Source organism: Brienomyrus brachyistius, unplaced genomic scaffold (genome assembly GCF_023856365.1).
Source record: "Brienomyrus brachyistius isolate T26 unplaced genomic scaffold, BBRACH_0.4 scaffold32, whole genome shotgun sequence".
Lineage (NCBI taxonomy): Eukaryota > Metazoa > Chordata > Actinopteri > Osteoglossiformes > Mormyridae > Brienomyrus > Brienomyrus brachyistius.
Window position 1 is genome coordinate 2,514,534 of NW_026042307.1, and position 21,660 is coordinate 2,536,193.

Here is a 21,660-nt window from a genome sequence, read left to right on the forward strand (position 1 = left end):
TTACACAGCATGAAGTATAATTGAAGGCTGATAAATTTGTAAAAGTCAAATGGCAGGAAAATAAAAGGAAATTGAAAATTTGGACTCGGATGAAGGAGAGGGTGATTAATCTTTGAATGTTTGATGGAAAATAAGGATATTTCAGCTGAATTAACTAAGGTGAGTCTTAGACAAATTTGGACATTGGCAGAAGTGCCCCCGTTTGAACGATCGCAAGTAAAAGTGGAGGGTCTGTCTGGGGGCAGTGCTACATTAGCTGATCAAATTTTGTGAGGACTGGATGAAGCAAGCCTGAGACTGATTGAAATGGGAATGGAAGTGGTGCAGGTTGGGTGTGGCTGGTGTCCATATTATACAGACAGGTCGAGTATTGTTTATGAATCATCCATGACGGCAGTGTCCTGATTGACTTGATACCAGAATCACCTAGTTGCGGTGCAGATTGTTGGAGTTATAGGAATATGTCATTTATTTATTTTTAAAATACGAAAAGGGAAAGCATATGACTGTCATTAGACAATACATATATCTTGATTTGGCATGACTTATAGAAGTTGCAGTACAAAGGATTTTGTATTCCACATTTAGGTGCCACCTCCATTCCACTACGAACACGGGCTGCTCACTGCCTCATGAAGACGTATTGTTTTGCAAATGAAAGCCAGTTGTAATGTTTTTAATGTCGGGTCTCTACAGAGACGTTTTTCTTAAGGTGTGGTCTGAGAAATGGTAAAATACAGGTGTTAATGTATCAGAATTTGAAATAGAACTGAATCACTATTTGTCTTGATTGTGAAATTGCGATTTCAGTTTCATACCATTGGCCAAATATATTCTGGTGTAAAAAGAAATACTTTCGCGTGCGCGTGTATGTACTTGTATGACATTTAAGCGGTTATATTTTTAACATAAACATAAGCAAAACTATTTCTAACTACTAACATTTGTCACACAGCGTTATTTATTTGTAAGAGTCAGAGGTAAAAGGTGCGTCATTTTTTGAACATTAAAAATTAATATAAATCTTACCTGTGTTAAGCTGAATACGTTTACAAGTCGCTTATACAAATGTCCACTTCAGTTCATCTGTAAGGTTTTGGGGTTTAGTATGAAAACAACATGCTTCCTCAGTACTATATAATTTCCATGCATTGTAGTATTTCATTTTCATGTCATTGTATTGGAAGAAGTGTTCTGTGAAATTAACTTTTTGCAGTTCTTGTTTTAGTTAGCAGGTTAATTTAAAGCGCAGTAATGTAAAATAAACACGAACACTTTTAGGCTGCTGTACCATGTCTTCCGTTTGTTGCAGTGCCACCCCGAAGTAATGCCTTCCAGTAGGGATTGGTTTCTAGCATTTCGTAACATAGGTGTACTGTTTCAGAAGAGAAATACCGAATGATATACATTCTGCATATGAATAGATGCATAGAGCTAATTGAAGCGCTACAGGTAGAGGTTTACGGCTTCATTTTTGCAAAAGAGACTGTCACTGATAGGGATCTTGAAGGAAGACGATAATGTGATTAACAGTGATTAAAAACAAATACACAATTACCGTGGAATGGCAAGAGATCGGATGCATAATCGCTATGAATCCCATTTCTTGAAGGAGCGACATGTATGTGTATAAATCTTTTCAAGTTTAGAGCTAATAAGGCACTCCGTCCTGTAACATATGCTATACACTTCGCCCGTGTTTTATAAATTGTAGTTTATCAGGATTTTGCTGTTGAATATGTACTGTGGGAGGAAGTAACCATGGACATGGTTACGTTTTACAAATCACTTAGTGAAAATGGATACTGTAAAAAGAACCTGGTTATTAAATGGTTTGGCTTACGCTAATATGGAACACAGACGTCACAGGTGAAATATGTTTATAACAAACAATGAAAAAGTCAGAACATTATATAAATAGCACTCTATACAAAATATTAAATACTTTTGAAAGCAAAAAAAATAGCAAAATACAGTTACTCAGCTGTATTTAAAGAATCTACATCGTCATCGCCTTTGTGCTGCACATTTTCCTTGATGCAGGTAATCAGCCCATCTTCGTTGACTGAGAGAAAATTCACCCACGTTAATAAAATGTTCCTCTATGTCCTCCACATCGTTTAAAAGATGGGACATGCCTTGCTCAGTCAAATAAATAATATCTAATAGCTGAGTTACTAATGGTGACAGTGTTGTCTTTGCCATCTTCTGTAATGGACAAAGTACCGGTATATGTTGTGTTAAAAGCCGAACACTTTTGCATGAGTTTGCAGCCGATACATCTATGGAAGGATGATTTGGGTTTGAACTCAAGTTGTGGAGTCTGGCATTTTGCACACCGACGTTTACATACGATTTGAATTCCAGTCACCGTTCCTGCTAATTCGGAAATTGTCTCAGCCTGACTGGCTTCACTACGCTGAGGGACTTGTAGGTCGCAAATTTGTATAATTGTGGTGGATGGAGTGCCAGATAGGTGTATGTCCATCCCGTTCCCTCGTTGATAGGTTTGTGAATTTGTAGGACTTTAGAGGTTCCACTTGTACAATTTGTGTGTCCCATAAAGCCACCTTCACGTGTCCTGTGCAATCTCCAATCTGGAATTCCTTGAGCTCCAAGTCAGTGCCGTTCACACTGACCATTTTCGTGAAGCTTTCAGGAGAAAGAACTTTAGCTTCTAGGACACCGACCTGTGACAGACACATATACGTACATAAAGTATGACTGCTACGAAAATACTAACAATAGATTTCTTTAGAAGATATGGCTATCATATGACAATTATGTTGAAAGTTACCGTATGGTCATTTACATGCATTTTACGTCTCATTAAATAGAGGCTTTAATAAATTGCCGTAAAAGTACTTACACACCACAGAAATAGGGTAAAAGTCATCAATTTAAATGTGCAAGAACGTTAGAAAAATTGATGAAGTGCTTTGAACGCCTGGTCAGAGACTTCATCATTTCTTCACTACCCGACACACTGGACCCACTACAGTTTGCATACCATCCAAACCGTTCCACAGACGACGCAATCTCAAATCTCCTCCACACATCACTCACTCACCTGGACACTAGGAAAGGGAATTATGTGAAAATGCTCTTCATCGACTACAGCTCTGCATTTAATACCATAATTCCCTCCACACTAACCACCAAGCTGGAGCACTTGGGACTCAGCTCATCTATGTGTCAGTGGATCTCCAACTTTCTAACTGGCAGACCACAGGTAGTAAGGATGGGCGGTCATGTCTCCCCTCACTCTCAGCACTGGAGCCCCCCAGGGTTGTGTTCTGAGCCCCCTCCTGTACTCTCTATACACTTACGACTGCGTGGCCACTACCAACTCCACCACCGTCATCAAGTTTGCTGACGACACTGTCGTGGTCGGCCTGATCACGAACAACGATGAGACGGCCTAACTGGAGGAGATTGTTCCTCTGGCACAAGTTCTCCAGATTTCCAATCTCCTCCTGAACGTCAGCAAGACAAAGGAGCTGATAGTGGACTTCATCAACAGGAGCCCAGTGGAGAGAGTGGACAGCTTCAGATACCTCGGTGTTCACATCACGCAGGACCTGGCATGGTCCTGTCACATCAACACCGTGGTGAAAAAGGCCCGGCAGCATCTGTACCACCTCAGACGTTTGAGAGACTTCAGACTGCCCTCCAAGGTGCTCAGGAATTTCTACTCCTGCACCATAGAGAGCATCCTGACGGGAAACATCACGACCTGGTTCGGGAACAGCACCGTGCAGGACAGGCGAGCTATACAGAGGGTGGTGCGTTCAGCTGAGCGCATCATCCGCACCAAGCTCCCTGACCTGCACTCAATCTACACCAAGCGGTGCTGGACCAAGGCCAGGAAGATCGCGAAGGACCTCAGCCATCCTAACAATGGACTGTTCTCTCTGTTGCGGTCAGGGAAGCGCTTCCGCTCCCTGAAGGCCAACACAGAGAGACTGAGGAGGAGCTTCTTCCCGCAGGCGATAAGGTCTCTCAACAACACACAAACACAGAACTAATACAACCTGTTAACGTCTATGGACACTCTCATACACATCTACACTCACATCTGAACTCACTTGGTCATGTTTACATTCTGGACCCTTGCACAAAGTCACTTTAACAAGGCATCTTAAGACACTTTTTTCATGCATACTTGCACACCATACTTCCTCCACCTAATTTCAATTTGAAAGAATTTCTATTGTACAGTATATTTCTATTTTTATTTCTATTTTATGTACAGTACACTTCTATTTATATTTTTATTTCTATTTCTGTTCTAGTTAAGTTTTAATTTTTCTATCGTATTTCTTCTATTCATATTTATTTCTTACGACAAGTTTAATTCTCAAGGTCACTGGCGGTCGTGTAAGCATTTCACTACATATCGTACCGTGTATGACTGTATGTGACAAATAATTTGAATTTAGAAACGTATTTGTCATGACGGATTAACGGGGTTTTAAAAATAAAATAACGGAGAACTGTATTTCATTGTACCACTCATAAGATTATTATATCTACTCTGTTTAGGTCCTAGCATTTTCACTTTGGAGATATTCAGTTTTGAGCTGCTGGGAGGGACCTTAGGTAGAAAAGAGAGGTTGACCACCTCTACGCTGGTGGCTCTGTTGCATAAGATATCGAAGTCATCAGGGTTTGAGAAGCCTAGGAAACATGAACGAGTAAACATTAGCTTCATTTAGGGTAAATGGTCACTTTATATGAATTAGAACGTCGTTTTTTTTTTTTATTTTTAACAAAATTAAGACTTACTGATGCTTCGCTTGACGTTAATGAGCTTAACTGCAGTCTTATTCTTGCAGGCCTGAGCGAAGCAAGTCTGCTTTTCTGGAGCAAAGCAGACAACTTTGTGAAATTCGTCTCTGGTTTGCAGTAGCGCATTAAAATATTTTGCATTGCGCTTGGAGACGAGATTTGGTGAGAAAAAAGCCTTCCAAACTTTCAGAATCTTCTTCGGCGATCTTCGCAGGGCTGGCCATGGCTCTAGAGTGATGCACTAACAACTGATGGTTTCTCTGTACTGTGAGGGCTCAGACTATCAGGCGTCACAAATTCGACATGGAAAAGTCACAAGAGTAATAAAAGGCGCTAAGCCTTGGGGGGTGGGCATTAAAATTTCCCTTACAATGTGCGTAGGGTATGTCCCAGAATTAGGAAAATGGCATGATTTCACCACTTGTTGGCGCTGAAATAAGCAAAAGTGCGTTTTGGCTGATAATTTTGGAAGGGTTTCACATTCACAAAACATTCTTATGTTCTAACGACATGGTATATCTCATATATGCCTATGTTTCAAAGTAATATATTTCGTAATGCAGCTTATAAAAATTCGACAGTAGAAAATAACGTAAGTGGCCAAAATTAATTTTAGTAAACAAGTGTAGAGTATGTTTGAAACGTGTGTGTGTGTGTGGGATGCCGTACGGTTATATTTTAATATTTATAATTATGGTAGACCTATCTTTGTTAGGTCTATGTGGAATCCGACGTTATTGGGGTAAAGAAGACGTATTTTGAAAGCGGTAGGTGATGGTTGGAATGCTTCTGTGTTATGAAAATTTGATAAATATTTGTGTATTTATCGAATCTGTTTTGAAACAAATTTAAAGAGTAACGGCGCGCCAAGGATTACTTTTTTACTCGTTGTTTAGTGTCCTAGTAGTAATTTAGTTTTGTTTTTTAAAGAGTTAGGTTTTGTCAGCAATTTTTTCTAGTTCTAGTTTGATGCTGGACGTTTTAAGAGTTAAGTGTACAATTTAGGGTAAAGAAATAATTTCATACAGTGGTAAGCTGATTAAGCATTTATTTAGAATAGCTGTGAAGACGCGTTTCAGTGTGGGACATTTTCTGTCATTGCTTCGTGCAAGTAGATTGCCAGAGACGGGGACCTGTTTTTGTGGGTTTTCATTGGCTGTGTCATCAGTGACGCCCCCTGGTATAGGCAAGGCTTGCGCTCTGCATTTTATTTCTGGGCTTGCAACAGGTAAGAAGTTACATATGTGTAATGGTATGTTTTTATTCGTTTGTTGCTGGTTTGCTGTTTTCTAATTGTAGGTGGTTTATTTTTTGGTAAGGTTTTTTAAAAATATTTTTGTTTGGTTATGGGTAATAGAGCTTGAGTAGCTAAAGCGTCTAAGCGGAAGGAAGATAGAATGGGATCATGGTGTGCTCAGTTGAAATGGGACTGACACAGAAATATGCTTTTATGCAGTTAAATTGTATTTGTTTAGCGCACTGTCAAAATAATAAATTGTGTAAAGGTGATTTAAATTATTACCGATCATGTAGGGCTATGCTGTAACGTAACATATTTTGTAATGCAGCCGATAATTTGGCAGCAGTAAATGACGTGTAAGTGGACAAAACTAATTTTAGTAAACAAGCGCAGATTATGTTTTAAACGTTGTGTGTCTGTGGCATGGCGTTAGGTCTATCATAATTATAAATGTTAATCTATCTTTGTTTAAAGTTAGGCCTATGAGGATTCCGACTTTATCGGGGTAAGTAAGAAATGTATTTTGAAAGAGGTAGGTGATGCTTGAAATGCCTCTGTGTTATGAAAATTAGATAAATATTTATTTTTATAAACATCCAAAGTATAACGGCGTGAACACGATTAATGTTATAGCAGTTGGTCAGTGTCGCAGTAGTAAATTGCTAGTGTTATCTTTTAAAGAGTTTGGTTTAAAGCAGCAGCTGCATTCATTTTTATAATCGGCGTTTCAGAGCTCGTCGAGTAAGGAGAGTATCTCTCGCTATTGCTGCATCTGCAGCCGGTGTATATTTTTGCGGATTTTACGGACGTTTAGCATGCGACTGACTTAGTGTTAATGTTGTGATTTACTTGCTTGTTTATGCCTGTGTAGCTGTATCGATAATGCACATCTGAGAAGTGTTGTAAAATTCGCGACTGAACAGTGGACGTATATTTGTTTAGTAGACGCCTTAGTGTAGAAAGATGTACAAGTGAAGTGTAGTGCAGTAGGCATACAGATCGGTCAAGTAAGGCAACGAATGGTCAGTTATGACTGCAGCAATGTACGCTACATATGGATAAAATTAACTGGAAAGGGAATATGACGCGATGTCTTTGTGTTTACGCACTGTAACAGCTCCAAAATAAAAACCGATGTGCGACAAATGTTCGTATGGCTGCATTACGTCACAGCGATGTTTGTACAGTGCACTTTTGTCAATCGTCTGTAAATGTGAATGTACTGCGTAGATTTTAAAGTAAAAAACGTAATTTATATTTTGCTAGTTATGTAAACTGTTCAGAAAGAAACTTAATACTAACGGACTGCTTGAAATAATGCATTTAAAATGTTTTTGTGTGCAAGTTTATCACTGTCTTGCATCTGCTAATGAAATGTGTGCTCATGTCCGTTAACTGATGTGTCTTGTCTTTATAGGTTTTGAGGAGCTCTGATATCAGAGGGATTGAAGGTGAATATGTTGAAGCTGATGTCTGCCAGCAGTTATGATTTAGAATGCCCGTGGACAGCGTCCACCAAGTGTGCATGGTGTTTTCAATAAAGACTGACTATTGGGAAATGTTGATGCTATGAAAGTCGTCTGTCATTTTTATCTACAGATTTCTGCTGGACTAACATTTCAGAGGAAAAAGTGATAAACGGTAGGCTTTGTGCAGTTAGAGAAGTCAGCATTGCCACTACATTAATTTGCTATAGGAATAGAATCATAGTATTTTTTAGAGGTAATTGTGTTACTGCTTTATATGTGAGTTGTTAAAATCTTATCAACCTGATTTAAAATAACCCAGGGTTTTGGGTTAAGGTATATGGACAGGAAGACTGTTCCATATTCTAACTATATGATGTGTGAAGAAGTGCTCCATTCAGTGCACTGAGTATCAGTGGGATGAGTAATTTGTAGCATTTTTAATAAATTTCATTAGAGTGACACGCAAAATTGGAACACATGTTAGAAACATTTACATCAGAGTGTTGTTGTGAAACTTGTTCATGTGTAATATTGATGTTTTACAGTGTGAGTTTGCAGGCAAGTCGTATACATTTCTGTGATTTTAAGACTTACAGTGATAGATTTATTTTATGGTAAGTAATGCTTTTTCAACTGTTGAATTTAGTGTGTAAATTGTGGTTTACTGGCCAGACACTAACATTTATTTAGCTGCATCACTGATTTGTAACTAGGTGAGAAAGGTGTCAGTGTACGTTCTCACAGAAAAACAGCATTGGAACTGCTTTTGGCAGAACATATTGAAGTTACAATTACAATTTGGTGGTCACTAATACTTCCTGACTTACTACAGAACGCAGTTTACAACAATGAAATGTCATCTGCGATTAAGCTATATGGTACATTGTGACATAACAGGGGCCAGCAAATAGTGCATTCGATTATTTCTCTCCAACTCGGATGAAAACTTCACGAAAAATGTCACTTCCCTTCGGAAACACACCACTTTTATGATGTTGGTGTCGGACAGAATTTTCTTGTCCAGGTTGCCCCTGTGATGTAATTTCAACATAGCGGCTTACACGCTGAACAGTAATTCTATTTTATAAATATTTAGAGATGTTTATTTTGTTAAATGTATTATAAATTATAAATGATATGATTTTGATTATAAATGTAATGACATGTTTTCATTTTGGAGAATATAGTATCGTAGCAGCAATATCAGATTTTTACCGGACTTGTTAGTGTCTTGCGTTTATAGTTTGCCTCTTGAGAAAAGAATATTACTATGACTTTACTTAGGGGGCAGCGTGTGGCTCAGTGGGCTAAGCCTGTGTCCTTGTAATCAGAAGGTCGCAGGTTCGAACCCAGTCCTTGAGCAAGCCCCTTAACCCCCACCCCCGCTATGGGTGGCAACCCTTTGCACACAACATGAAAAATAAAGAGGAAGTTATGGGAGACGTAAAGACAATTTCCCTACGCGGATCAATAAAGTATCAATAATTATTATTATTATAGTATTTGATAAACCTTTCAATGTGGTTTTACTAGTTTGTTGTTTGTCTCTCAGGTAAAAATCTTACTCCAAAACTGCTACAATATAAAGCAACAACACACAGCAGTACAGTTTATGGAGGCAGCCATGTTTGTTCCCTGATGTGGTAGCAGTGACGGGTGATTGTTAATTGGAATTTCCGAATTGGAGAGAGAAAAGAACGCACCATAATTTGGCTGCGGGGGAGAAGTGTTTAGGGGCGGTACCTTGCTGGTCAGTGATTCAAAGCAAAACTGTTTCAATTTAAGTGCGCATCCCTCACCATTAGCATGTATAAGAATGTCATGGTATCAGAGCAAAGTAAAGTTGCAAACAGATGTGCCTTGTGTTTTTCTTTTTTCGCCCTGTTTGTCTGCAGATGCCTCGCACCAAGGCGTCCCGACGTTCAGCAGCAGCGAAGAAAAGGCTGATGGACCGGAACGTTGTGGCTAAGACTTATGACGGGGTTATGCCATTTCCCCCCTCCCGGAATACCAAAATGGCTCTGACCGTGACTAATCTGACTAGCCACAACCAACAGACTGATTCCGCTGCTGCTGCCGTCCATGTCGTGGCTAAGACTCATGACAGGGTTATGCCATTTCCCTCCTCCCGGAATAACAAAATGGCTATGACTGACTGCTTCGACAAGCCACGACCAACGGCCTGTGTCTGTCATGGCTATGACTGATGACGGGGTTACGCCTTATCCCCCCTCTCGGAATTCCAAAAAGCTCCCGACTGTGACTTTCCCAACGAGCCATGACCACCGGGTTCCCACCCTGGGTGCCATTTGTACGACAGATGACGAGTTGTTTGTGCCTTCTCTGACGAGGTGCAGCCACCTCAAAAGAAAGGCTGCAACTATGAGACCATCCAAAAAACTATGCAAACGACCATCCAAGAAATGCAAACGACCATCCAGTACAGCACTGCAAGTGCCCGTTCAATTGCCCATTCCATTGTCCATTCAACTTGCCATTCAATTGTCAAAACCCTTGTCAAAGTCTGAATCAAAACTTACCCTGGATCAACAACAGCATGTGAACTGTATAACTACATCTGTATCTACTGATTTTCCTCAGGCACCTACAGTGAGAGGATCCTTCCACCAAGGACACCCACGTTTTGGAGTCAACAGTAACGAGCAGTGTGTTGCTAATAGTTTGATTGCTACACTAATGTGTAAAGTAAAGAACATCTTAAGCTGGTCAGTCACCGACATTGATCAAGTGCTGCTGAATGGAGATGACCTCTACAGTGCCATCAGAGACGCTGGGAGAATTCAAGATGCTTCTGGGTATCTGTTTGTTAGTGATCTACCAACAGAGTACACATTGAATGGTGATAGATTTGAAATAAACTACCACGATGACATGTTTGTTGGCTTGTTTGGTGTGAGTGAATATGGAGATATGGGTGACATTCTCATGTCAGTTGATCAAGCGGTAAGAGCAGCATTCTCACAGTATGATGCGTGTCTTTTTACTCTTAAGGTAAATACATGTGCCATCATTAAGCAAGGGTCATGGTATGTGGTGATGGACTCGCATTCCCGACAAGGAGATGGAGGAAGCGATGCATCAGGAAGAAGTATATTGGTGTACCACTCTACCATAGAGTCTTTGCTAGACCATGTGAATACCCTAGGACTGTCCTTAGATGCAATAGGGGAGCAGTTTGAGATTACAGCTGTGACTGTGACCAGTTCAAGCATCCTTCAACAGCATCCAGATGGTAACTCCTCAGCTGACCAGTTTCCAAGCACGTCAGAGACCCGGTGTGATGTGGTAAGGCCAAATGTGACAGATGATGTACAACATGAGGATGATGTCCACGCCAGCAATGAAGGTGATGTTGTTTTTATCAGTGAGCTATGCAGTGAGCAGTTTATCTTCTGTCCTTTGACAACACAACAGTAAAGAAGCCTATCCTGTAAGCTAGGTGTGGTGTACATTGATCATGGTCATGTAAACATGGCTGCAGAGTTTCCAATGGGTGCTCCCTGCAGAACGGTGCCGATCACTGGTGATGGTAACTGCTTTTTCAGATCTCTGGCTTTTGCTATTACTGGAAGTGAGAAAGAACACAGGAAAATTAGGCGTGCTATTGTTTCGCACATACTAAGAAATGAATCCAGGTATGTTGCTTGTCTTAGACATGGTCACTCTTCTGTAAGTGAGTATGTGGACAAATCCCGAATGAAATATGTTGGTACTTGGGCTTCTGAGGTAGAGATTCAAGCTGCCGCTGATCTGCTTGGTGTGCATATTTTCACATACTCTAATAACAAATGGTTGAAATACTCCACATGTCTTGGTTCTCATACTGATCAGACAGGTATATACCTGAAACATTGCAATGAGTCACATTATGAGGCTGTAACTTGTGTGAAAAGGCGTGATACTGAGGGTTGTGCTACACAATGTTCTGAAATTGAAAATGCACCATCACAAATGGCGTCAAGTCGTCGAAAAGTGGAACGAGAAAAAAGACGGTATGATGTAAGTGACGTATACAGAGAAAAACAGCTTGACAGAAAGATGAAGCGCTACTGTGTCTGTGAAGAGTACCGAGACCGTGTTAAGCAATCAAGTATCAGTAAGTATGCCTCAGATGTGGAGCACCGCAAATGTGTAAAACAGTCAAGTGTGACTAAGTATGCCACAGACACTGAACATCGGCAACGTGTGCAGCAGTCATGTGTGACTAAGTATGCCACAGACACTGAACACAGGCAACGTGTGAAGCAGTCAAGTGTTGATAGATACAAAACAAACAGTTCTTTTGCTGCTTCAGTAAAAAGGAAAAATATTGAGACACGGATGAAAAAGAAGGATAAAAGAAGATATTGAGTATGTGACTGAACAGTTCAAAGAGAAAATAAATAGAGGACCTGAATACATTTGCTCAGTCTGTCATCGAATGTTGTTTAAGCACCAAGTTGTGATATGCAGAAAAGGTGAATACTTGAGAAAATCACAGGCAGTTGCAGTACTGGCATCGCAGTGCATCACTGATACATACTTGCACAAATGTATAGATACTTGTTCTGACAATTGTAGCAATCTGATTGGCCCTACAGGTTCATTGTGGATTTGTCACACATGTCATAGAAAGATTCTTGATGGAAAAATGCCAGGAGAGAGTGTCATAAACTGTCTATCTGTTGACCCAATACCTGCCGAGTTGCAGTGTCTAAATTCTTTGGAACAGCATCTGATTGGCATACATATTCCTTTCATGAGAATTGTGTCTTTGCCAAAAGGTGGGCAAAATGGTGTTCATGGCCCTGTGACTTGTGTCCCATCTAGCATTCCAAATGTAGCTCAAGCTTTACCAAGAGTGAACGATGATGACCTTATGATTCGTGTGAAGTTGAAGCGCAAGTTAACTTACAAAGGGCATTACAAATATGAATTTGTGCATCCAGAAAAAGTAAAGAAGGCTTTTATGTATCTCACAGAGAATAACAAAATTTACACAAATGTGCAGTTCAATGATGACTGGATTAATCCATTACAGAAAACTGAAGACGTACCTGCTGATGTAAGTAACATACATGCAGATGAAGAGCATACTGAACAAAACATGGACGATGAGGACATGGATGAAACTCTGCATGATAGACAACAGCATGGCATGTACATGGATACGTGTACCAACCTGTAGACATAGCACAAGAGATCCTAGATCAGCACTTTAATGGAATAATGTCTATGGCACCCGCAGAAGGAAATAATCCAGTGAGGCATTTGACTGATGAATCTAATGAGGCTAAATGTTTTCCAGTCCTTTTCCCAAAAGGCACAGGCCCATTTCATGAGAGAAGGAAGGAAAAACTGACATTGTGTAGGTATTTAAATACAAGAATCCTTAATGCCGATGGATGGTTTGCAAAAAACTTAGACTATATTTTTTATGGGCAATATTTGTCTGAGCTTCAGCAAGTTGTCTCAAATGTATCTATTGCTGTAAGAAAAGGCTATGATTCATGGGATAAGTGTATTGTCACATCAGAAACTTTGACAGACAAGGACTCTCTACAAAGGATGTTCAATTTTGATGAAGGTTACAAATTTCTAAGACCTATCAGAGGCACCCCTGTTTTTTGGCAAAGTGTCCAGAATTGTTTGCGATGTTAAGACAGCTTGGTATTCCAACATAGTTTTGCTCCTTTTCCTCTGCTGATTTACGCTGGACAGAACTGATGACTGCAATCTTCAAACAAGATGGCATAGATGCATCAAGTGCTGAGCTTGGCTGGTCAGAAAGATGTGCACTGTTGAAAAACAACCCTGTGACAGCTGCCAGAATGTTTGACTATCAATTCCACTGCTTCCTGAAAGATGTGATCATGTCAGAAGCACAGCCCATTGGCAGAATAGTTGATTACTTCTACCGAGTAGAATTTCAGCAATTTTGTTTTGGGTGGAAGATGCACCTAAGGTTGGTAAAGATGATGAAGATGAAATATCTGCTTTCATTGATCGGTATGTCACATGCGAAATGCCAGATGATGATGATGAAATGTATGAAATTGTATCTAGTGTACAGCAACATAGTAAGCGGCACTCAGAAACATGCAAGAAAAAGGGTAAAACTTGTAGATTCAATTTCCCACGTCCTCCAAGCAACAAAACATTTGTGTCGTCATGCAAACTTGGAAATGGTGAGACAGACGGACAGCCCCTGAAAAAAGAAGTAGCAGAGGCCATTATGAAAAGAGCAAAGGACGCTGTACTAAATCCTGACATGAACTTTGACTCTGTTGATTCTTTATTTGGTACAATTGTGATCCTTGAGTATGCAGCTTCAAATATTTCCTCATTTATGCCAAAGAAAACCACTATTGTTCTTAAGAGGAGACTATGTGATGTTTGGGTGAACCAATATAACAGAGACCTTTTACGCTGTTGGAATGCAAACATGGATATTCAGTTTGTGGTTGATGCATATTCTTGTATTGTGTACATCATTTCCTACATTTCCAAAGCTGAGAGAGAAATGGGACTGCTACTGGCAAATGCCCAAAAAGAGGCCACCCAGCAAGGTAACGTTGATGCAAAACAAGCTCTTCGGCAACTTGGCAGTGTTTTCTTGCACAATCGTGAAGTTTCAGCTCAGGAAAGTGTTTATCGCTTAACTAACATGAGGTTGAAAGAGGGATCACGAAAGGTGCAATTTATCCCAACTGGAGAGCATGTGGTGAAAATGAGCCTTCCACTGAACGTGATACGGAAGAAAGCTGAGTGTGAGAATGAGGATGATCAGGGTATTTGGATGAATAGTATCACTGATAGATATAAAGCCCGACCAAAAACAGAAGAGTTTACAAGAATGTGCTTGGCAAGATTTGCATCTGAGTACAGAATATTATCTAAATCTCAGAGTTCATGCAATGGAAGTGTACAGTTGGACAGGAAATTGGGATTCATGAAGAAAAGGACACGCAGTGATGCAGCTGTTGTTCGGTATGCTCGCTTTTCACCCACAAAGGACCCTGAAAAATATTATCACAGCATTTTGCAACTTTTTCTGCCGCATTATATAGACGGCCAGCTGAAACCGTCTAGTTTTAGCAGTTACCAGGAATTCTATGAAACTGGGTTTGAGGTTTTCTGATGATGAATTGCATTCAGTGAAACTGGTTGTAGACTCAAATCTGGCAACTTTTGAAAAGGAATCAAAGCAATAGAGAAAGCTGAGGAAGACCTACAGTTGCATGGTGCAATGGAAGATGCGTGGGCAGAGATTTGTCCGGAGACAAAGTGAACGGTTAGAGTGTCTTGTCAGCAAATCAATTGTAACACCAGAAATGAGAGAACAACGTGACGAGATACCAGATTTGTTACCAAGACCTACTCACCATATGTTCCAGGAGAATCCTTGTGGTATGTCCAGGTAGGAAGCATTGGCTTTGCTTTGCTCACTGAACAAGAAGCAGTCAGATCTTTTACAAAATACGAAGCTGGTGTTTACAGAAGGCACGTGGTGAAAATCCAGAACCATTTCATGTCTTCATATCTGGACCTGGAGGTGTCGGCAAGTCTGTTTTGATCAAAGCAGTACATTATGAGGAGTCTCGTATCTTGTCAAAGTTGTCGGATAACCCGGATCAGAGACACGTGCTACTGACTGCTCCAACTGGGGTTAGTGCCTACAACATTAATGCTGCAACAATACATACCTGCCTCCACATTGTAACAGATGCAAAGCTGCCGTATGAACCACTTGGAGATGAAAAAATAAATTAATTGAAAGCTGAACTGGGAAACCCGCAGATATTAATTATCGATGAAATTTCAATGGTCGATCACAAACTGCTGCTGTATATTCATGGCAGATTGAGACAAATCAAACAAACTGGAGATTATTCTGCTTTTGGTAAAGTCTCAATAGTTGCTGTTGGAGATTTCTACCGGCTCTGTCCTGTGAAAGGGAAGCCTTTGTATACTGAGCCTAAAAGAGTGAATCTATGGCAGAATCATTTTGCTTCAGTGGAGCTGACAGACATCATGAGACAGAAAGATATGGCGTTTGCACAGTCGGCTAAGGAAACGCAAAAAGGATGATGCAATGCTGGAGGAAGACATTACTATGCTAAAACAATGTGTCACAGGTGAAGGACAAGAAAGTACTGCTCTTCATATTTATGCAACCAATGATGAAGTTGATCAGCATAACTATCACATGTTGCGTAAGACATGTGAAGACCCTGTCATCATTCATGCTCAGGATTTTGAAAGAGTTGCTGCAACTGGTAGACTGCAGAGGAAGGATGGACATCATGCAAGAAGTTCACTAGATACGTCTAGCAGAATCATTTCATATTGGTGTTAATGCACGGGTAATGCTGCTGAAAAACATTGTTTCAGATGGCCTGGTAAATGGTGCATTTGGTATAGTCGGTGACGTGTGCTTTGATACTGATGAGGATTTTCCATCAGAAATATACGTGACATTTGTTAATGAAGCAGCTGGAAAGGCACTAAGGGGAAAGAAGCCATGCCTAAAAACAGGGTTGGATAAAGCTACACGAATCAAACCAGAGGAGGAGAGAGTGACAAACAGTGGTGGAACACGACGTCAGTTTCCATTGAAGTTAGCTTGGGCTTGTACAGTGCACAAGGTAAAAGGTCTGACGGTGGATAAGGCTGTTGTATCGCTGAAGAAGATATTTGCAGCTGGACAAGCATATGTAGTACTAAGCCGTGTGTCTTCTCTGGAAGGCCTCATAATAGAAGACTTCAAGGAAAGTGTTATATACGCAAAACAGGACATTGAGAGTGCAATGCAAAGCATGCCTGCATTTATTGAACCTGTCATGGAAGTGCCTTCATTATGTAAGATTCTACTGCATAATGTTGAAGGACTTTCATGTCACCTGGATGACCTAAAGCAAGACAGAAGGTATATGGAAGCTGATATCATCTGTTTGACAGAGACATGGTTAAATTCAAAAGAAGGCACAGAAGATGTACAGCTGAGTGGATTTTCATACCATGGGAAACCCAGACATCTGGCATATGATGGTAGTGATGCTCTCTTTGCTGAATTGAAGAAGCAGCAACATGGTGGTGCGGGTGTGTATTATAAAGAACATACCAACTGTAATGTGACTGATTTGCAGTGTCAACATTGAGTGTGTGCAGTTCAGTGTGGGCCTACTAAGAACAACAGTCTTGGTAATATATCGACCACCCTCGTATAATCTTTCAGAAAAACCTGATGCAGTTGATCACTCGGTTGGACAGTGTGGAAGGCGGGAAAATCATCATGGGTGACTTCCATAAAATTAGCAATTGTACTTACTGCCAGAAGATTTTCATTGAACAACATGGGTATACTCAACTTGTCGAAGACCAACCACTGGGAAAGGCACTTAGAGATGCTGTTTGTCACAATGTGTTTCACATACACATGATCAATCAGTTTCAGTAATGCCGACGTATTTTAGCCATCATGAATGTGTAGTGTTACATTATCTGTAGGAAATTGCATAAAAAACATTATCTGTAGGAAACTGCATAAAGAAACATAAGACATTTTGTGCTGGAGTGACAGTTTTCTGGAGGCGTGTGCCTCGGGGGGCTGGCACTGTATTTTGGGCTGTGGCTGGCTTTCAGGGGGTTGGCCCTGGGTTTGGGGTTGTGACTGGCCTTTGGGGTGCTGGCAATTAGGCTGGGGCTGGCACCAAGCTATGGGGGCTAGGGCTGAGACTGACCTTCAGTGGGCTGGCACTGGGGATGGGGCTGTGGCTGGCCTTCAGGGGGCTAAGACTGGGCTTTGGGGGGCTGGGACTGGGGTTGGGGCTATGGCTAACCTTCAGGGGGCTGGCACTGGGGCTGGCCTTCGGGAGGGTGCAGCTCAACCTCAGGGGTTGGCAGTGGGACTGGTGTTTAGGGGGCTGGCACTGCAGGTAGGGCTGATATCGGGCTTTCGGCGGCTAAGGCTGCCCTTGAGGAGGCTGCCACTGGGCCTTGGGCTAGCACTATGCATGGGGGGGGGGGGGGGGGGGGGCGCGGGTGGGCTTCATGGTGCTGGCACTGGCACTGGGGCTGGGGTAGGGGAGGCTATAGCTTGGCCTGGGGGCCTGATGCTGGGGCTTGGGGTATGTTGGGGTGCTTGGGTGACCACTAGGTGTAGGGCTAAGCTTACGGGAGGGTCGCTGGGGCTGGGCTTCATGGAGGCAATGTGAGGCATGGAGTTTTAAAAAGGGAGGCAATGTGCCCTATCAATTTGCTCAAAACAGCATTACACAAATTTTTTTATGTTTTGAATTTTCCAAAAAAGAAAATGAATTTTACATGTGCTATGATTTAATTTACTTTTGTATTCATGAATATAATGTATATAGTGTATATAAAAATCTTGTGTTGTGGGCTAGTACAGTGCACTTTACAAAGCACCACAGCATTTTGAAAAATGTCAATGTGTAGTTCTGTATATAAAATAGAATATATAATTACAATGAAATTAATGTAAAGAAATGTACCATCACATGTAGACACTATGGAACTAATGTCTTGCACTACAAAATATGCTGAAAAGGCACAGAATGTCACTGAAACACCATGGAAGGCTTTGCTGAAAAAGAAGGGTGAGGGTGAAGAGGCACAAGCATCTATGGGCCAAGGTAAGACTGTATACTGACATCTGTCTGTGTAGTTTTGTACAGTTTAGTTTCACACTGTAAAACGAAATGTTGGACATACATACACTTTGACTGTATTGTGGTATTGTGTATATGATGCAGTTTTTGGAGTAATGTGCATTGTATATTTGTGTTTTACAGCACTGCAAATAGCTAAAATGAAGTGATACTGCCCAGCCTCGTGCCCATTGCTTCCGGGATAGGCTCCGGACCCCCCGCGACCCAGTAGGATAAGCGGTTTGGGAAATGGATGGATGGAAGTAATACTGAACATTCATGCATGTGGATGAGCTAAGATCTGACTGGGAAAGCTGGCCAGTGTGTGAGAAACGTTCATCTAGGTACAGTGCATGTGCCATGACTAGGTGGGCAAAGCAAAGGTGCGCGAGTGACAGTCTCTCACTTAACATCTGTGTCTTAGTTAAGCTACCACAGTTTGCAATGTAACAGCTTATACATTAGCTAGCTAAGCATTGTCAGAACTCTCCACTACATTGTTATAATCCATATTTCAACCTCCCTTTTCCTATTGATAACCTTAGGTCACCAATGCAGAACTGTCATACGCCACCCTGAAGACTAAACCAAGGGACATCTGTCTGTGCAAGCTCTACTGTACTGCATTCTCCGTTATATGGCCCTAGATTGAAAAAGGCAAACTCACAAAGTCAGTGCATGCTCCTCTGGCCATGTAGCATTCAGTGCAATGTGTCACACTCCCAAAGGTTTCTTTCTCTTTGCTATAGTTTTAGTTTCACGCTGTCAGTGTTTATCTAACTTACAAAAATATACAAATATATAAAACATACACATTACTCTAAAAAACTGCATAATTTGTAGTTTTAATCTTTCTTCTAGCACCTGCTGTTCATGTTACTGACCCCATGCCCACTATGTCAAGTTTCCATAACACATCACATTCCCTGCTGCATGGGAACAATGAGATAGGCAGCCTTGTGAGTTTGCCTCATTCAAATATTTTTTCGTCTGTGAAGTACTCTTACTTTGTAACTGTCAGTGTCTGGTTAACTCACATACAACTCTCTGGTTTTACTCTCTTCCAGTGCCTTACCTTGATGTCACTGACGCCATACCCACCACATCGAGTTTCCCTGCAGCCGTTTTGCTGATGAGCAAAGCCTTCCATTAAAGTGGAGTATATATATAGATCAGTGCCAGTATCACACTGTCCTGTTTATACACTGTTCATGTAAGAATGTTTTGCACGTCACATGTGGAATATTATGTGAATTGTGCTGTTTCAACTATTGTGACATAGATGTACTTTATGAGCCTCTAGAAACAATGACACAAACCTAAATGTCTGGTTAAGACAAATGTAGTTTCTTGTAATTTTAAAATGTGTGTAATGTATTATTATTTCTTAGAGACACAGTAGAAAACAAAGAATTAGTATTACAGTTGTCATTCTTAAGCATTTTAAATACACGTGTAAATATCAGAATCAGTTTTAATTAGGACAGGTCCAGCAGACAGTGAAAAAATGCACATAGAAAAAGTATGTCAATGCCATAACCAACATTTAAGAAAAAACAGTAGAATTTCACACTGAACAGCTACAATGTATAATATTACCATGAACCATGCATGTAGTAACTGGTCTGGCAGTTTGACTTATCCTATTAGCAGAAACAGCTTAACCATACTAATATAGGACTTCATGTAGAACCGTTTGCCGGAGTGACTGAGCCCAAAAGAATGTGTGGTTTCTGTTACTGTAGATGTATTAGTAGGTAGACATTGGCACCTGCCTACCTAATATTCTAAGTCTAGATCTTACACATTAAGCTTAGTTTATACTGCCTGTGTCACCAGAGGCTGTGTTACATATTCATAACAGCAGTGCTCATTAGGGGGACTGCTGCATAAAGCAGCAGTAAAATCATGCTTTCTCCTTTTGTAACCTGTTCTTTTAGACATCAGAAGCAGGGGGTTCATTAGTTTCAAGAGAAGGAGGCTACCACCTTGAAAGTAGGTGGCTACCATTGTTCAGGGAAACTCGACACGCAAACTCCGAGACGTAAACCAATTTCAGGGGGTTGTAGGGGTCCTTCTGAGGAAATTTTTTAATGTAGACCCTTTAATAGTCCCTTTTCAGGCATCTTAGAGGCCTCATTCCACCAAATTTTACTGACACAAACTCTGGGTTATTTTTCATCATACAGTAGTAGTACTAAGTAGTAGTAGCAGTCTGTTACTGAGGACACCAAATGTATCTCATTCTCAGATTATGTTGATTAATGATTGATGTATTGGTCAGTTGCAGTGCTCAATTATCAAGTAATGGTTTCATCAACAAGAGGTCAGCTTACCAGTGTCTAAAATAAGACTTTTAACCATTAATTTTATTTTTTTAAATGATTGGTTAACATAAAGGAAATTATGTCTATGACTTCATTTGTTTATTTCACACCCTATTAGACATGTTAAAGGAACCTACAACTGACTGAATGTAGCTTCTTCATTTAGTAAATTCAGTGGTCTCCTAAATCAAAATAATTCCATAATCCTACCAGGTACACTCACGTCATGCCCATGAAATACTAGTACTCATGAAAAAAACAACCACTCCAAGTTACCACCTAAAAGTCTCTTTCAAAATACAATGCCTCTGAGCCAAACTGATGTAGGTTCATAAACAGTGGTTCCCAATCCTTAGACACTATGAAATAGTGATATCTCAAAGTTTTTAGACAGAAGCATTTTGTGTCAAATAAGAAAGACTGAATTTTCACGCATGGTATAAAAACTGTCAGAATGGGTTAACTTAGAAAACGTGTTCATTTTTGTAAACAGGCTCGGCTGATCGGGACGTCATCGCTGTACATTATATGGCTAGTAATAGTAGCTAGCCTACACACACACAACTAGATCAGCGACTTCAGATGCTCCAGCGTTTTGTCGTTTTTTTGTCAGAATATTTCACTTTGGAAATAAGCTGTCGGCCTTAGCTTTCAAACAAAATCAGTCTCATGCAATATCTCCCCATATTTTTCACCAATTTTCGGCCGATGTTGGCTCGAACTTAGATATCGATCGTCTGCTACTGGCCTGATCCATGTGCATCTGTACTGTGTGAATAAGTCGACGAGTCGAGTCGTATGTCAATGCAATGCATGCGGCAAGCGAAGCGACGACATATTTCTTCAGTTTGCGGACGGGTTTTGTGTTGCAAGTTATGGTAAGCTTTTTAATGTTCTCAGGTTTAGAGGTTTCAAAAGGCACTAGTCACTTATTAGCCTTTTGCGCGTAGTACTGGCAAGTGAAATTTATGCGTGTTGTAGAAATAGCATGTTGGCTTGTGACCGAAACGATGCATTCTACAGACAAGTTGTTCACTCTTAGCAGGATTTTCCCCCCATTGCAAAGGTTGTCTTTACAGCCGATCGTGGTCTGGTTTTGAAATGTGTATTTAAAAGGGGATCGGGTTGACTCGCGGGAGGCAATGCTGATGTGTGCCCGGAGA

General features: G+C 40.7%; 1 protein-coding gene and 1 long non-coding RNA gene across 2 annotated transcripts in view; both read left to right on the forward strand.

Annotated features, from left to right (window-relative positions):
* The window catches only part of LOC125721176 (coiled-coil domain-containing protein 106-like), a 301,470-nt gene that overhangs the window by 70,189 nt on the left and 209,621 nt on the right, over positions 1-21,660 (forward strand). The gene's annotated exons all lie outside the window — the stretch shown is intronic.
* Positions 6,508-10,324, forward strand: LOC125721211 (uncharacterized). Its single transcript, XR_007385725.1, has 4 exons — positions 6,508-6,536; positions 7,449-7,482; positions 7,631-7,672; positions 9,396-10,324. It is a non-coding gene; the product is annotated as an uncharacterized LOC125721211 (long non-coding RNA).